This window comes from Eptatretus burgeri, chromosome 7, assembly GCF_056783735.1.
Source record: "Eptatretus burgeri isolate ZD-2024b chromosome 7, Ebu_testis_v1, whole genome shotgun sequence".
In the NCBI taxonomy this organism is placed as follows: domain Eukaryota; kingdom Metazoa; phylum Chordata; class Myxini; order Myxiniformes; family Myxinidae; genus Eptatretus; species Eptatretus burgeri.
In genome coordinates this window covers 17,231,790-17,246,789 of record NC_140967.1, presented here as the reverse complement: position 1 = coordinate 17,246,789, position 15,000 = coordinate 17,231,790, and the positions used below count along the sequence as shown (strand labels likewise).

The 15,000-nt window shown below is 39.6% G+C and overlaps 1 protein-coding gene and 1 long non-coding RNA gene across 3 annotated transcripts in view; one reads left to right on the top strand and one right to left on the bottom strand.

The window, feature by feature from the left end:
* The window catches only part of LOC147022748 (uncharacterized), a 71,795-nt gene extending 59,946 nt beyond the window's left edge, over positions 1-11,849 (bottom strand). Inside the window, exon 1 of one of the 2 annotated variants that reach the window (XR_015059893.1) lies at positions 11,695-11,849. This is a non-coding gene — a long non-coding RNA (uncharacterized LOC147022748). The remainder of the gene's footprint in view (positions 1-11,694) is intronic. The other variant, XR_015059894.1, reaches the window with a different exon arrangement.
* The window catches only part of LOC147022743 (uncharacterized), a 684,736-nt gene that overhangs the window by 220,301 nt on the left and 449,435 nt on the right, over positions 1-15,000 (top strand). The gene's annotated exons all lie outside the window — the stretch shown is intronic.

The window sequence follows — 15,000 nt, the reverse complement described above, 5'->3', positions numbered from 1 at the left end:
TGCCTAAGCGCATGCAGACTTTTGCTTGATCATTTGCAGACAGATCTCAGTGCTAAGTTATCATTTAATATAATTTATTTATTATCTCCATTACCAAAGGTGTAAACTGAGGTTATGTTTTCACCTTTGCTTGTCTGTTTCTTTGTTTAACTCTGAGCAGGATATCTCAAAAAGTTATAGACAGATTTGGACGAAACTTGCTGGACAGATTGGGTATTTATCAAGGACGAATTGATTCGATTTTGGTGAAGATCCGGATCCAGATCTGATATTTTTCCAAGCGTTTCTTCATCATTGAGAGTTGTGGCCAAAAACAATCTCCAAAAAGATGTTGATGGATTATGACAAAACTTAGTTGATGCGTTGGCTAGGTGACAAGAACAAGTCCATTAGATTTTGATTCATGTCCGGATCCAGATCCGGTCCATTGGTGGGAAACAAAATGTAAACTGCTCAGCCTGGTGTGAGGTGTGCGCTCTACCAAGTGCCATTCTCGTGTATTGTACATGTTTCCACTTGCATTTACTGCCAACTCTGACGTGGGCTTCCTGGTATTACTGTTTTTTGTTTTATTTACGTGATGTGTAAATAATGATAAATTACCTGGATATAATGTAATATTTAGCTGGAATGCTGGACTGAAGTTTTGCTCCCTTCATTCACACGTTGTCAGACAAAGATTGAAACGTGAAATGTCGAGGTTTTTGGAGAAATTCTTCTGTTTGATTGTAGAGGCTATTCGGGCATTGTGGTATTGTGTTGTGGAGACAGATTTTCATTTTTGTACAAGTGGGGAGACAAGGACTGGGAAGAGCAGGCTTCGTGGCAAGGGGTGGTGTTCAGACTGGTGTGTACATGATGTGTAGTTCTAGAGGAGGGAAAAGGGAACCATACAATACCACAAATATCAAGGCAGAGAGCTCGATTTTTGATACAATATTAATATGCTGAACCACTGAACGGATTTCAACCAAATTTGCACAAGTATAGAATGTAACACAAAGATGAACTAATTCGGTTTTTGGTTCAAAGTTCTTCGGTCAGGTGACCTTTAATTGAAAATCTTTAATTGTTACTGTAATAACTTGTGAACCACTCAATGGATTTCAAACAAACTTGGCACAAGTGTAGATTGTAATATAAAAATGAACTGATTTTAGGTTCAACAGGTCGAAGGTCATGTGCCCTTAAAATTCATATTGTAGACCATAACTCGAGTCAGAAACATCTGATGTCCTCACCAATCACAGTTAGGGGTGTGTCATCAACCCTTACATATTGTTGTGATGATATGATAGGGGGAAATGGGTGTAAAGTAGTTTAGCTATACCATAAGTACATATTCAGCATAAGTGTGTGCTCTCTGTGCAAAAATGATAGAGCACATGTCGAAGATTACTTAAGAGATGATCATCATGGCCCCTCTCCTCCATAATGTGTCTATGAGCTTTCCCACCCCTCCCATACCCTCCTTTTATTAAGTTTTTAAATCATTTCCCTTTGTAATCATTTTCCTTTGTGAACATGATAGATTAGTTGGTTAGATGACAAGAACAGGACAATTTGATTCTGATTCAGGTCAGCAGATCTGGCCTATCAGTGGGGTACAAAATGTAAACTGTTCAGCCTGGCAGAAGTGTGCTCTACTGAGTGCCATGCCAGTTAAACCTGTTACCATTCTTGGAGTGTCAACTTGGTGTGTAGTTCGTGTTTTGGTATAATAAATGCAGTGTGGGTTAAACACGCAGCCATTGGAAATTGGTGTGAAAACCTTGTGAGTAGGTTTTAAAACCACAATGGTTAGACTTGGGTACATCGCTCGGCACCCATCCTTTAAGCCGGATGAGCAGACTGTGAGTGATAGATCTCCTTTGAGTTTATGTACGTTGGAAACCAAAGAAAATATATATCTTCGGTTTTCCAGTGGGCAGTGAGAACACACCAGCTATAATCATGTTGTACAAATACTGTTTTGTTTTGTTTTTTTACTTAAAAAATATATATACCATCTCGAGGCTCATGTAAGAGCGAACACACAGATCATATAACAAGGCAGGAGACAAGAGGAGCAGGGGAGGGAAGCACAAAACAGTGGGGAACAGAGACAATAGGAGATTTGTGGAAGGAAGAGAGATGGGGTGGGGTACATAGGGAAAACGAGATGGTATGACAGGGACTTTCAGGAAGGAAATATCATACTACAGGACTTTCAGGAAGGAAGTCTTAGTATATTGGAAGTGTGTTTTGGAGCATTATCTTGTTGGAAAATGAATTATCTTCTGATTTAAATGATTTCCACTAGGAACTGCATGGTGCTGCAGTATCTGCTTCTGCTTCACTTTTGTTAATGTCCCATTGATTTTAACACATTTCCTACACCAAAATCTGAGATATAACCCCAGACAGTCACAGAGCTTTCTTCGTGTATAACAATAGACTGCAAACATTGTGTGTTATAATGTTCTCCAGGTCTTCGGCGTACAGACTGGTGTCCCTGCTCCAAAAAGTTCAAACTCGATTCATCAGACCAGAGTACCTGTTCCATTGTCCAGTCACCCAATCTTGATGCTGCCTTACAAATTTCATTCTTTTCACCTTATTTTGTAGTTTCTTTCTTGCAATTCTGCCATGGAGACCTTCTGTGCATTGTGATGGACGAGATGTTAATGTTCAGGTCTGCTCTCATTTCATTCATCAGCTGTTGACTTGATTTTCTTTTATTGCATAAGCTGAACAACTTCAAGTGCTGGTCTTGCCTTCATGAGGTTCTTCTGGGTCTTCCTGGCCTTTTTTTTTCTTTTGTACCGAGCCAGTTTCTTTCAAACATTGCAAAGTCACACTTTGCAACGCAGACAGGTCGGTGGTCTCTCTGTGTTCTGCCGCCTCCTCTCTGGTCTTGCACACTCTGCTCTTTCTGTGCTTTGTACCTCCAGGTTTCTGCTGGCACACACGGTCCACCACCACCCTTCTGCTGAAACTACCTAAATCTGGGATCACGGCTCACCTTCACTCATCCGTTCCTCTTTTTTTCCCACCTGTGGAACAAACTTCCACATTCTATTCAATGGCATTCTTTCCTCCAGATCTTCAAGACAGCTGTTCACCACTCTCTCAGATCATCCCCAATCCAAAACCATGATTTGTTCCACCCACGCGAACCCCGACACCCACTCCCCACTCCAAGTCCTACTCCTTCCAAACATCCAATTTTTCCCTCCTGTGAGTTTCCTTCTGTATCCATCTTGTCCTTTCCTGCCACCCTCCTCATTCTTCCCCACACCCCTTGTTTGTCCAAGTTTCCTTCTACCTTGGCCTTCAACTCTGCTGTTGGTGTTTTTCCCCCTCTCCCTACTGTTCCTTTTGCTCTGTTACCTTCTGATCAGTTTAGTGTGCTAGCTCTTTCATGAGCCTCAACTATGTTTACAAAAAACCCAAACACTATCTTCAGCTTTTCTACTATTTTCTTCAGTGCCCATCTTCTCACAGAGTTTAGATCTCCACACACTGTTCTGTTGAAGGTTGATTCCTGGTGCCATTCCAAACCCACTCATAGACTTTCAAGAAAGGGAACAAGCTGATGAAAACTAATTTCACATATTCATTAATTTGCAACTTTTATTGTGGTTTCTTGTAATTCACATTAATGTAACTGGTATTGATTACTTCAATAACTTATTATTATTTACTGTAGAAAAAGCCTGGCATTGTCTTAGTGGCAAGGGTGGCTGGCCTAGGATCCTCGGGTCCTGAGTTTGAGCCCTGTTGGCTGCTGAATTAACACCAGGTGGGGTTGACTTAGCTTGTCATCCTTGTGCGGTTGGCAAAATGAGTACCAGTGTACTGGTGGAGGGGCACAGCATCAGCGGCACATCAGCACTTCCAAGAAACGATAGCCACCCTGCAGTCAAGCTGCCATATGCAAGAACAGAGCTGTACAAAAAAATCCACAAACTGTTTCATATTTTATTTGTGGTTAGAGGATATTACCAACACATATAATAAGTATAACAAAAATAAAACTTTTTCAATTTCCTAATTTATTTCATACACTGCACTTGAAAGTAATCAAAATAAAAACCATTTACTGCACCGTAGTCCCAAGAAGGAAGCCAGACATACACACACACACACACACACACACACACACACACACACACACACACACACACACACACACACACACACACACACACACACACACACACACACACACCCTACTGTATATTGCATACTTCTAACTTCCCACAAATGTTTAAAAGGGAACAGCACCACAAAAGTGAAAATATCCCAAACTATTGCACACTACTGTACTGTATACATATAAAATGTGCTATTATATCACTTGGTCATTGCATTTCGCAACTTTTTATTCACCCAAAGGATAAGCCTAATGCTGCACCTGTGCGAGAAAAGTCTTGACTTTAAGTGTTACTACCGACAAAAACAGGCCTGAGTCCATTAACAACAATGATAATTGCAGGTTTTTGACTGCCAGAGCATGATTGGATGAGTCTCCCTGTGATGACTGCTTTACTTAATCACGTAACCCTGTTTAGGTCATTACAGTTATACTATTTTGACTTTTCTTTTTGCAATAGTGTGGAAGCCTATCAAATGTGTTTGTTCAAAATGGTTCCTCATTCCACAAAAAATAAATGCAGTGCATTCAATCCTTTTAAAAGGGCCATATTTCGATTTGTGTTTGTCAGGGCAGAAGCCAGGAAATGATACAAGACAGCCAAGCTGACACATTTTTTTTTTAAGCAGGTAACCTTATGAAAAGAAAAAAAGAAAAAGAGAAACACCTGCCTGTGACATCATCTGCCTTGCCCGTCATACTCCATTATGATAATGTCACATGATTTGAAACCTTTGCTTGCAGTCGTTTAAAATTCCATGTTACTTCACACGGCTGTCTCCTCGCCTCGGAGGACCGTTTCCCAACAGACATCAAGTGTTAACATTGCTCTCAATACCTAGAATCGACATCGACATTTGTGATTGCGTTCCTTCATTATGTTATTCTCTCTTTTTTTTGTATACATGGTCAAGGCTCGTGGAAGAGCTGTAGCACAATGGAATGGAACAAAATGGAAAAGGGGAAACACCAACAGCAGAGTAGAGGTGAGAGTGAGGTCAATGGGAGGTAGAAAAGGACACCCGGGTAACAAGCTACACACAAGTTGCAACATAGCAAGAATAGGAGGGGAGCAATGTGGTTGAAAAATAAAAGGAACAAACCAACCAGCAAACTGATGAATGAAAAGAAGTTTGGGAGAGAGGAGGAAAAGTCACAAGAACCTGAAAAAGTGGAGTGCTTGGGAATGGGGTCATTTGGGGTAGAAGAGATCATATCATGAGTATGGATGTGGGATGACGAGGTAGTGGTGATCAGATGTCTTGATGCCTTGGAGGGAAGAATGGGGTTGAACAAACTTGGGGAAGTTAGTTTCACAAAGTGAGAGGAAGAAAAGGTGAGAGAAAAGAGGAACAAATGAGTGGAGGTGAGTAGAGAGGCTGAATTTTGGGACTTTAACAAGAAGAGGGTTATTGGCAGACAATGTGCACCCTGCAGAAATATGGAAGGGTCAGAGCCAAGAGAAGGTAGGGAGTACAAAACCAAAAAGGAGGTGGTAGAATACAGAGAGGCAATCAACCTGTGTGCGATACAAAAGTAACAGGCTGAGACACTCAGCATCATTGCAAGAGATTCCAATGATTTTGAGGGCCTTGCTTTCCATGGCTTCAAGGGAAAGGTGTGAGGCATGGTTGCCAACCCAAAGGGAAGAGCAGTACTCCATTGAGCTGTGAATGAAGACCTTGTTGGTTGTCAAAGGTTCAGACTGGCCAAGGAAAGACCTTGCACGATGGAGGTTGACCAGTCGGTTGCTGATTTTGGAGGCCATCTTGGAAATATTGTCTGCCCAATGAAGATTGTGGTTGATTGTGAGGCCCTACTGTTTGAGTGACTTAACCTCTTAAAGTGGATTGGTTCTGAAGTCGATGAGGGGGTTTGCCAAATGGTCCTTTCAGAGACACGGTGATTTTGTGGGATTGGTCGGGGTTGAAAGACATATTTCAAGTGTTGCACCAGCTCCTGGTTCTATCAAGGTCTGCAGAGATGGAAGAGGCAGCTGACTGCCTGTCTGAAGAATGAGAAATGTTACGGCAGAGGGTGGAAATATCAGCAAAGAAATAAGCAGGATTTTTCAGGGAATCAGAAATGGCATTGATGAAGATGAGGACCAAGACTGGGCTAAAGACACTACCTCAGCATCCTTCAGTGTTGACATAAGGAGATGATCTTGTTAAGAGCTATATACTGACTATGGGAGTGGAGGAAATCAGTGAGCCATGACAGGAGGTAGTCTTGAATGCCATAAACAGAGAGTTTGGAGATGAAGGTTGGGTGCCAGACTGTATCAAATGCTCGAGATATGTCCAGAGAGATGGCCCTGGTATCATGTCTGAGATTGAGGACTTCCATCCAGTTGGGAAAGTAGAAGCAGCATGTACAGCATAGAATGACCTGTTCTGAAACCAAACTAATGATCTGAGATGAGGCCATTGGAGAAAATAAAGTATTTAATGTTGACTGCAATGATAGATTCAATGACCTCACTTATAATTGGAAGCAAGCTGATAGCCCTGTAGTTAAGAGGACCATTTTGCACCATGTTCATGCACCATGCTATCTTCCAGGTCGATAGAAACTGATCCAGTGAGAATGATCAGGTGAACAGAGCAAAAAGAGGATGAACAAAAGCAGCAGAGCAGGTTTTTAGTACATGTGCACCAATGTTTTTAGGACACGTGCACTGAAGTTCGCAAATTGCATCAGTCCCATGGAGTCAAAGAAGTCCTTTGCTGCATTGCCATGGTTGGTTGAAGAGGTACCACCACTCAGCCAATTTGCAACGTGGCAGTTGAAATCACTGCATATGAGGAAGAGCGTGTTGGGATAGGTGGTTATAAGATCCTCCATGTTGTCAGAAAGGGAGATGTAAATCGAGTCATCCCTGTTTGGAGGACAGTACAGCACACAGTTAAACAAGAGGTGGGAGTGGAAGGGAAGTCGCAGCCAAGGGTACTTCTATGGATTTAGAAGTTTAAAAGCAGCGAGCACACGGACAGTGAGAAATGTAGTTGTTGATGTAAAGTGCAACTCTGTTGCTGGGACGGGGTTCAGGCCTATCAAAATGGAGGAGAAATAGCCAGGGACGGAGACAGGGGCATCCTGTGGAGGAAGGATTCTGTTGAGTAGATGACTTCCAGTTTATCAGCAGTGGCCTGGATTGATAGATCTGTCAGGTTGGAGCGGAGTTTTCAGATGTATGATGTTCACACAGTTAAGGACAGTGGAGGAGGTGCTGTTGGCAGGAAGCAGGAAAGAGGATGATGAGAGGGAGGCAGGAGGATGTGGAATGGGGGTGTGAGATGAGCACAGATTGGGTGAAATGCTGTGGAAGCAGAGAGCAGGCTGGATATTGGGGAAGCAGAGATGGGGGCTATCTCTTTTACTTTTAAAACCTATGAAGTTTCATAATGCTTTGATTTTTCAACCTATAAGCCCCACTCCACAGTAAAATGCAAGAGTTAATTGCTGCATTTTTATTGCATTCTTGAACAATGTCAGCTGCTCATGTAGACTCTCACCCTCAGTCGGTGGAAGAGAGAGTGGAGGAGGTGGGATAGGATGGGTTGTTCATGACATGGTTATCCTTTTGTATAGTTCAGTACACATTTTGCTAACAAATCACTAAATCTTTACATCTCAAGTAAAGGGTTCACCAGCTCTACATTATACTGACCTTACTTGAGCTGAAACCATATCTACACTCCTGTAGTCAATGAGACCACATTTTTCTTCTGGATATATATCAAACCAGAGTAGTGTCAAAGCCACCCAATGCTTGCCTGTTTATACATTTATCGTTTTTCGTTTTTAAAAGACGTCTAATAATATTTTTTTTATAAAGCATTGCAGTAGTCTGATCCAAAAATAATTTTAAAGCAATATATGTATTTGTATATTGTAATCAGTAAGAAATAGTGTGGTAGATAAAAAAAAACATTAGAAAAGAAATAACTTGCACCAAAAACTTTAACATTTTCACGCTCACGCTGACGCTGACGCTCAAAGACTAGTTTAATAATATTTTTTTTTATAAAGCATTGCAGTGAAGTCTGATCCAAATAATTTTAAAGCAATATATGTATTTGTATGTTGTAATCAGTAAAAAATAGTGTGGTAGATAAAAACATTACAAAAGAAATAACTTGCACCAAAAACTAACATTTTCACGCTCAAGCTGACGCTGACGCTCAAAGACTAGTCGAATAATATTTTTTATAAAGCATTGCAGTGAAGTCTGATCCAAATAATTTTAAAGCAATATATGTATTTGTATATTGTAATCAGTAAAAAATAGTGTGGTAGATAAAAACATGACAAAAGAAATAACTTGCACCAAAAACTAACATTTTCACGCTCAAGCTGACGCTGACGCTCAAAGACTAGTCTAATAATATTTTTTCTAAAGCATTGCAGTGAAGTCTGATCCAAATAATTTTAAAGCAATATATGTATTTGTATATTGTAATCAGTAAAAAATAGTGTGGTAGATAAAAACATTACAAAAGAAATAACTTGCACCAAAAACTAACATTTTCACGCTCAAGCTGACGCTGACGCTCAAAGACTAGTCTAATAATATTTTTTATAAAGCATTGCAGTGAAGTCTGATCCAAATAATTTTAAAGCAATATATGTATTTGTATATTGTAATCAGTAAAAAATAGTGTGGTAGATAAAAACATTACAAAAGAAATAACTTGCACCAAAAACTAACATTTTCACGCTCAAGCTGACGCTGACGCTCAAAGACTAGTCTAATAATATTTTTTATAAAGCATTGCAGTGAAGTCTGATCCAAATAATTTTAAAGCAATATATGTATTTGTATGTTGTAATCAGTAAAAAATAGTGTGGTAGATAAAAACATTACAAAAGAAATAACTTGCACCAAAAACTAACATTTTCACGCTCAAGCTGACGCTGACACTCAAAGACTAGTCTAATAATATTTTTTATAAAGCATTGCAGTGAAGTCTGATCCAAATAATTTTAAAGCAATATATGTATTTGTATATTGTAATCAGTAAAAAATAGTGTGGTAGATAAAAACATTACAAAAGAAATAACTTGCACCAAAAACTAACATTTTCACGCTCAAGCTGACGCTGACGCTCAAAGACTAGTCTAATAATATTTTTTCTAAAGCATTGCAGTGAAGTCTGATCCAAATAATTTTAAAGCAATATATGTATTTGTATATTGTAATCAGTAAAAAATAGTGTGGTAGATAAAAACATTACAAAAGAAATAACTTGCACCAAAAACTAACATTTTCACGCTCAAGCTGACGCTGACGCTCAAAGACTAGTCTAATAATATTTTTTATAAAGCATTGCAGTGAAGTCTGATCCAAATAATTTTAAAGCAATATATGTATTTGTATATTGTAATCAGTAAAAAATAGTGTGGTATATAAAAACATTACAAAAGAAATAACTTGCACCAAAAACTAACATTTTCACGCTCAAGCTGACGCTGACGCTCAAAGACTAGTCTAATAATATTTTTTATAAAGCATTGCAGTGAAGTCTGATCCAAATAATTTTAAAGCAATATATGAATTTGTATATTGTAATCGGCAAAAAAATAGTGTGGAAGATAAAAACATTAGAAAGGAAATAACTTGCACCAAAAACGTTAACATTTTTATGCTGACGCTGACGCTCACGCCGGGGGTATCGCTATAGCTCTGTTCTTCGGACAGGCGAGCTAAAAAAAGTACTTGTGGAAAAAAGTTATTGTGCCTCTTTGAGACTTATCTAAAATGAGTATTTTTATACAACAAATCATGAGAATTGGTTATGTTATTTATTCATGTTTGGTGTTCAGTAAACCAATGTCCAAAGGTCAACATATTTGTGCACCACACATTCATAGGGGCTCGAAGAGGGGTGGGGTCAAAAGTCAGCAAACAGCCAGTATCTGGTGTAACCACATTCGCATAAACACGTGCTTGCCAAAAGCGCCTCATTGATGCAACAAGATGATTGAAAAAGTCTTGAGGGATGTTATTCCAGATCATTTCCAAGGCCTGTCCCAATTGGTGCAACGTCACAGGCTAGTTTGGAAGATGGTGCAATCATCACCCAATTTCATCCCAAACATGTTCTTTTGGAGAAAGATCAGATGAAACATTATTCCAAAACAGTGTTGTTTCGATGTTCTGCTGTGTTAGGAAATCCGTGACGATACGTGCGACATGAGCACAAGTTGTCCTGCTGCTACGTCCACGAGACTGCAGGAGCCAGAGTTTGTGGGGTTGGATAACTTCGTCCCGGTACCGTATACACATCAAATTGCCATTGATCACTTTAAACTGGGATCTATGATCTGTGATGCCTCCCCGTACCATCACATTTTCTCTGCCAACCAATGAACGCTCCAAACCACAGGTGTCAGTGCAGCATTCCTGTACACTTTGATACACTTTACAATGGCTGTCACTGCTGTCAAGATGGAACCTGGACTCTTATGTGCCCCATTCTTGAATCTGAGACCGACGATGTTGTCGACACCATACCAGTCATGTACCACGATGATGTTGCAAGATAATCGGACATGCTGCTGTAGTGCTGGGTGTCACGGTCAGTTATGCTCGTGTAACTGATTTCTTACAGTCCTGGCACTGAATGATCTCAACCCAGGGATGCTTCTGGATGTCAAAGCTGCAGTTTTGAACCAATTCCTGAGATGCACCAAGCGGATATGGTTATCTTGCCGACATGATGTCACATGGTGGTCGTTCACTGGTGCTTCCAGATTGTCAATAACACCTACAGAGTGACTGTGTTGTGTTTCAATGAACACCAAAACACATGGCAATGATGGTTTGTGCCATTCTGGTCTCGAACATGCCAAAGGCACATAGACACCCATTTTCAGAATGGCAGGGCATCCAGAAAATGAGGTTTAGAATTCAACAAATGTTGTGAAGCTTCAGCTTGGAGAAACCAAAGAATCGTGCTGTGTTGCAAATTGCTTCAAACAACGACGTGACTAAAAAATATCACGTGATTAAAACATGTGTACAGTGAATCATCCACTCAGTGCACAAAAAGCATGTGCAATTGTTAGGTGGTTACGTGAAAACCCAAGAGAAAGTCAAGACAAGTGTTTTCTGAAATTTTTTTTGACGAGGTCATATTTCATTATAACCTTATGTGACTATTTATCATGCACAGGAAACTCTTTCTACCAATATACACAGTCTATGCGCTATCGAACCTCGTAATTCACAAATTCGCTGTTTACGGACCCCGCATATTCACGGGTCATAAAGTGTGACCTGCTTCAACATTCATGCTTCAGTATTCGCAGTTCAAAAATTTATTTATTTATTTATTTTAAAAAATACTTCAGGACTGGCCTCCTGGGAAATTCGAAATCAGCCAACATCACAGCATTACATAAAAAGGTGCAAAAACGGATCCCCTTAACTACAGACCAGACTGCACTTTCAATCATCAGCAAGGTCATGGAATCCATCATTGCTGTTGACATAAAATAATTCCTTTTCTCCAACCGCCTCATCTGAGATCATAAATGTGGATACAGACCTGGTCACTCTACCTTAGACATGCTGCTTCCACTCTCCCAACAATGGATTGAGGCCCTCAATATCAGACATGAGAAAAAGGGATGCCTTTCTGGACATATCCCGAGCTTTTGATACAGTCGGACACCTTGCCTTGCTCTCCAAACTGTCTGCCCATGGAATCCATGGCCAACTCCACCCTTGGATTACTAACTTCTTCCCCTCTCATAGATAGCATGTGGCTCTCAACGGAACCCCTTCATCTTCTCTCCCTGTCAAGGCTGGAGAACTCCAAAGCAGTGTTCTAGGCCCCACATTATTTCTAATCTTCATCAGTGATATCACTTACTGGAAAATCCTCTATTTCTTTGCTGATGACTCCACTCTCTGCTGTGACATCTCTCATCCTTCTTACAGACAGGCAGCATTAAAAAAAAAAAAAAATATATATATATATATATATATATATATATATATATATATATATATATATATATATATATATATATATATATATATATATATATATATATGAGCCTGGTGTTGGCGCAGTGGTTAGGGCAGCGGCTTGGGATCCAAAAGGTCCTGACTTCAAGCCCCGTTGGGCCACTGAATTAATACACCAGGGGGTTGACTCAGCCTGTCATCCTTCCGAGGTCGGCGAAATGAGTACCAGTATACTGGGCTGGTGTATACCCCGGTTAAAATAGGTGTACCATATCCCTGTGTCGTAAGAGGCAACCAGGGTTGCGTCAGGAAGGGCATCCGGCGTAAAACATGTGCCAAATCACTATGCGGATCATACGGATGATCCGCTGTGGCGACCCCTAACGGGAGCAGCCGAAAGAAGAATATATATATATATATTTATATATATATATATATATATATATATATATATATATATATATATATATATATATATATATATATATATATATATATATACACACATACACACCAGGTCCATCTAAAAAGTAACGGGACTGAATTCACAGAAATTTTATTCCAAAAAATATATTGAAATCACAGCTTATCCCCTTCAAAATAGTTTCCCTCCTGTCTCACACACTTGTCCATCCTCTTCTTCCATGCATCGATGCACCCACAGAGGGCTTCTTCTAGAATCCTCTGGAGCTCCGTCATCACGGCCATTTTGATGGCCTCCACATCAAGAAAAACGTGTCCCCTTGAGCTTGGGGAAAAGGAAAAAAAATCAAAAGGGGCCAAGTCTGGTGAATACGGGGGTTGCTCCAGAGTTGGCACGTTCCTCTCCACCAGAAAATGTTAGATGCTCAGGGTGCTGTGAGCAGGGGCGTTGCCATGGTGGAGCACCCAGGCGTTGTTCTCCCACAGATCCTTCCTCTTGTCCCGGACTGATCTCATGAGGCGCAGAAGATCTCCTCGTACACGTATTGATTCACTGTTTGATCCTGTGGTAGAAACTCGAAGTGGGCAATGCCCTTGATGTCAAAAAACGCAATGAGCATCACCTTGACCTTCGACTTCGACATCCTTGCTTTCTTTGGTCTTGGTGATGCCGGACTTTTCCACTGACGACTCTGCTGCTTGGTCTCGGTATAGTATTCAAATATCCACGATTCATCGCCAGTAATGACTCCCAAGCAGGTCTGGATTGTCCTCGAGGCGCTCGATAATGTCTTGACAGACAGTGACTCTTTGCTGTTTCTGGTCCTCGGACAACAGCTTGGGGACCATCTTTGCGCGATTTTCAGTGATGATGCTCCAGCCAGTGTCCTTGTCGATTTGAAAGTTCCTCAGCAATCATCTGCACCATGAGTTGACGATCTGCGCACACCATCTGCTTCACATGCTCGATGTTATCCGCCGTTCTGCTCGTTGAAGGTTTCCCAAACTGTGAATCCTCTTCAACCTCCTCTTGTCCCTCTTGGAACATCTTGTGCCATTCAAATGCACATGAACGTGACATCGTTACTTCCCCGTAGACTTGCTGCAACATTTCGAAGGATTCGGAAGATGTTTTGCCAAGCTTGGCAAGAAACTTCAGATTGGCTCTCTGCTCACGGCTCATCGCGCCACAACTCAGACAAGACAACGTGTAAAGCACAACCTGTAAAAAATCACACAATGAGTGCAATCAACCATCACCGATCATATATATTGCTGGAATGTTGTGAAAGACTGTGATGCAACCCGTTCATCAAAATTGTGTAAGTGGAGCACACAGCAGGCTCAGTCCCATTACTTTTTAGACAGACCTTGTGCATGTGTATATGTATGTATATATATATATATATATATATATATATATATATATATATATATATATATATGTATACAGGGTAGCCTGAGAGTTACTTTTCCCCTGATAAATTTCTCGCACTTCCCTCCATCCCTTCCCCTCTGCCCTCGCCCCTCACCCGCTATGGTATGCGGAAACACTGACTCAGAAGAATGATGGAGCACATTCAGATACAATGACATTAATTATTGCAAGTACTGTACAATAAAACCTGTATATTAAGAGTCCAAGAACAATGCTTCACTGGGAAGGGGTAAAGTGACTTTCAGGCCACCCTATATATGTATGTATTATATATATATATATATATATATATATATATATATATATATATATATATATATATATATATATATAATATGTATGTATTATATATATATATAATATGTATGTATTATATATATATATAATATACATACATGTTTATGTATAAATAGTATATGTGTTGTGTATATGCATATATATATATATATATATATATATATATATATATATATATATATATTATACATACATGTTTATGTATAAATAGTATATGTGTTGTGTATATGCATATATATATATATATATATATATATGTATTATATATATGTATATATATATATATATATATATATATGTATATATATATATATATATATATATATATATATATATATATATTATACATGCATGTTTATGTATAAATAGTATATGTGTTGTGTATATGTATATATATATATATTTTTTTTTTCCATATATATGTATGTGTATGTATATGTATATATATATATATATATATATATATATATATATATATATATATATATATATATATATATATATATATTGCATACTGGGCGTAGTGGCGTGCGCCTGTAATCAGGCTACTCGGAGGCTTGTGTTGGAGGATCGCTTGAGGACGAGAGCTCTGCGCTGGGCCTCGCTATGAGAGAGTGTCGGGCAGCCTGGAATCATGGAGAAACCCAATCCTTATCCCTGTGTCATAAGAGGCGACCAGGGTTGCGTCAGGAAGGGCATCCGGCGTAAAACCTATGCCAAATC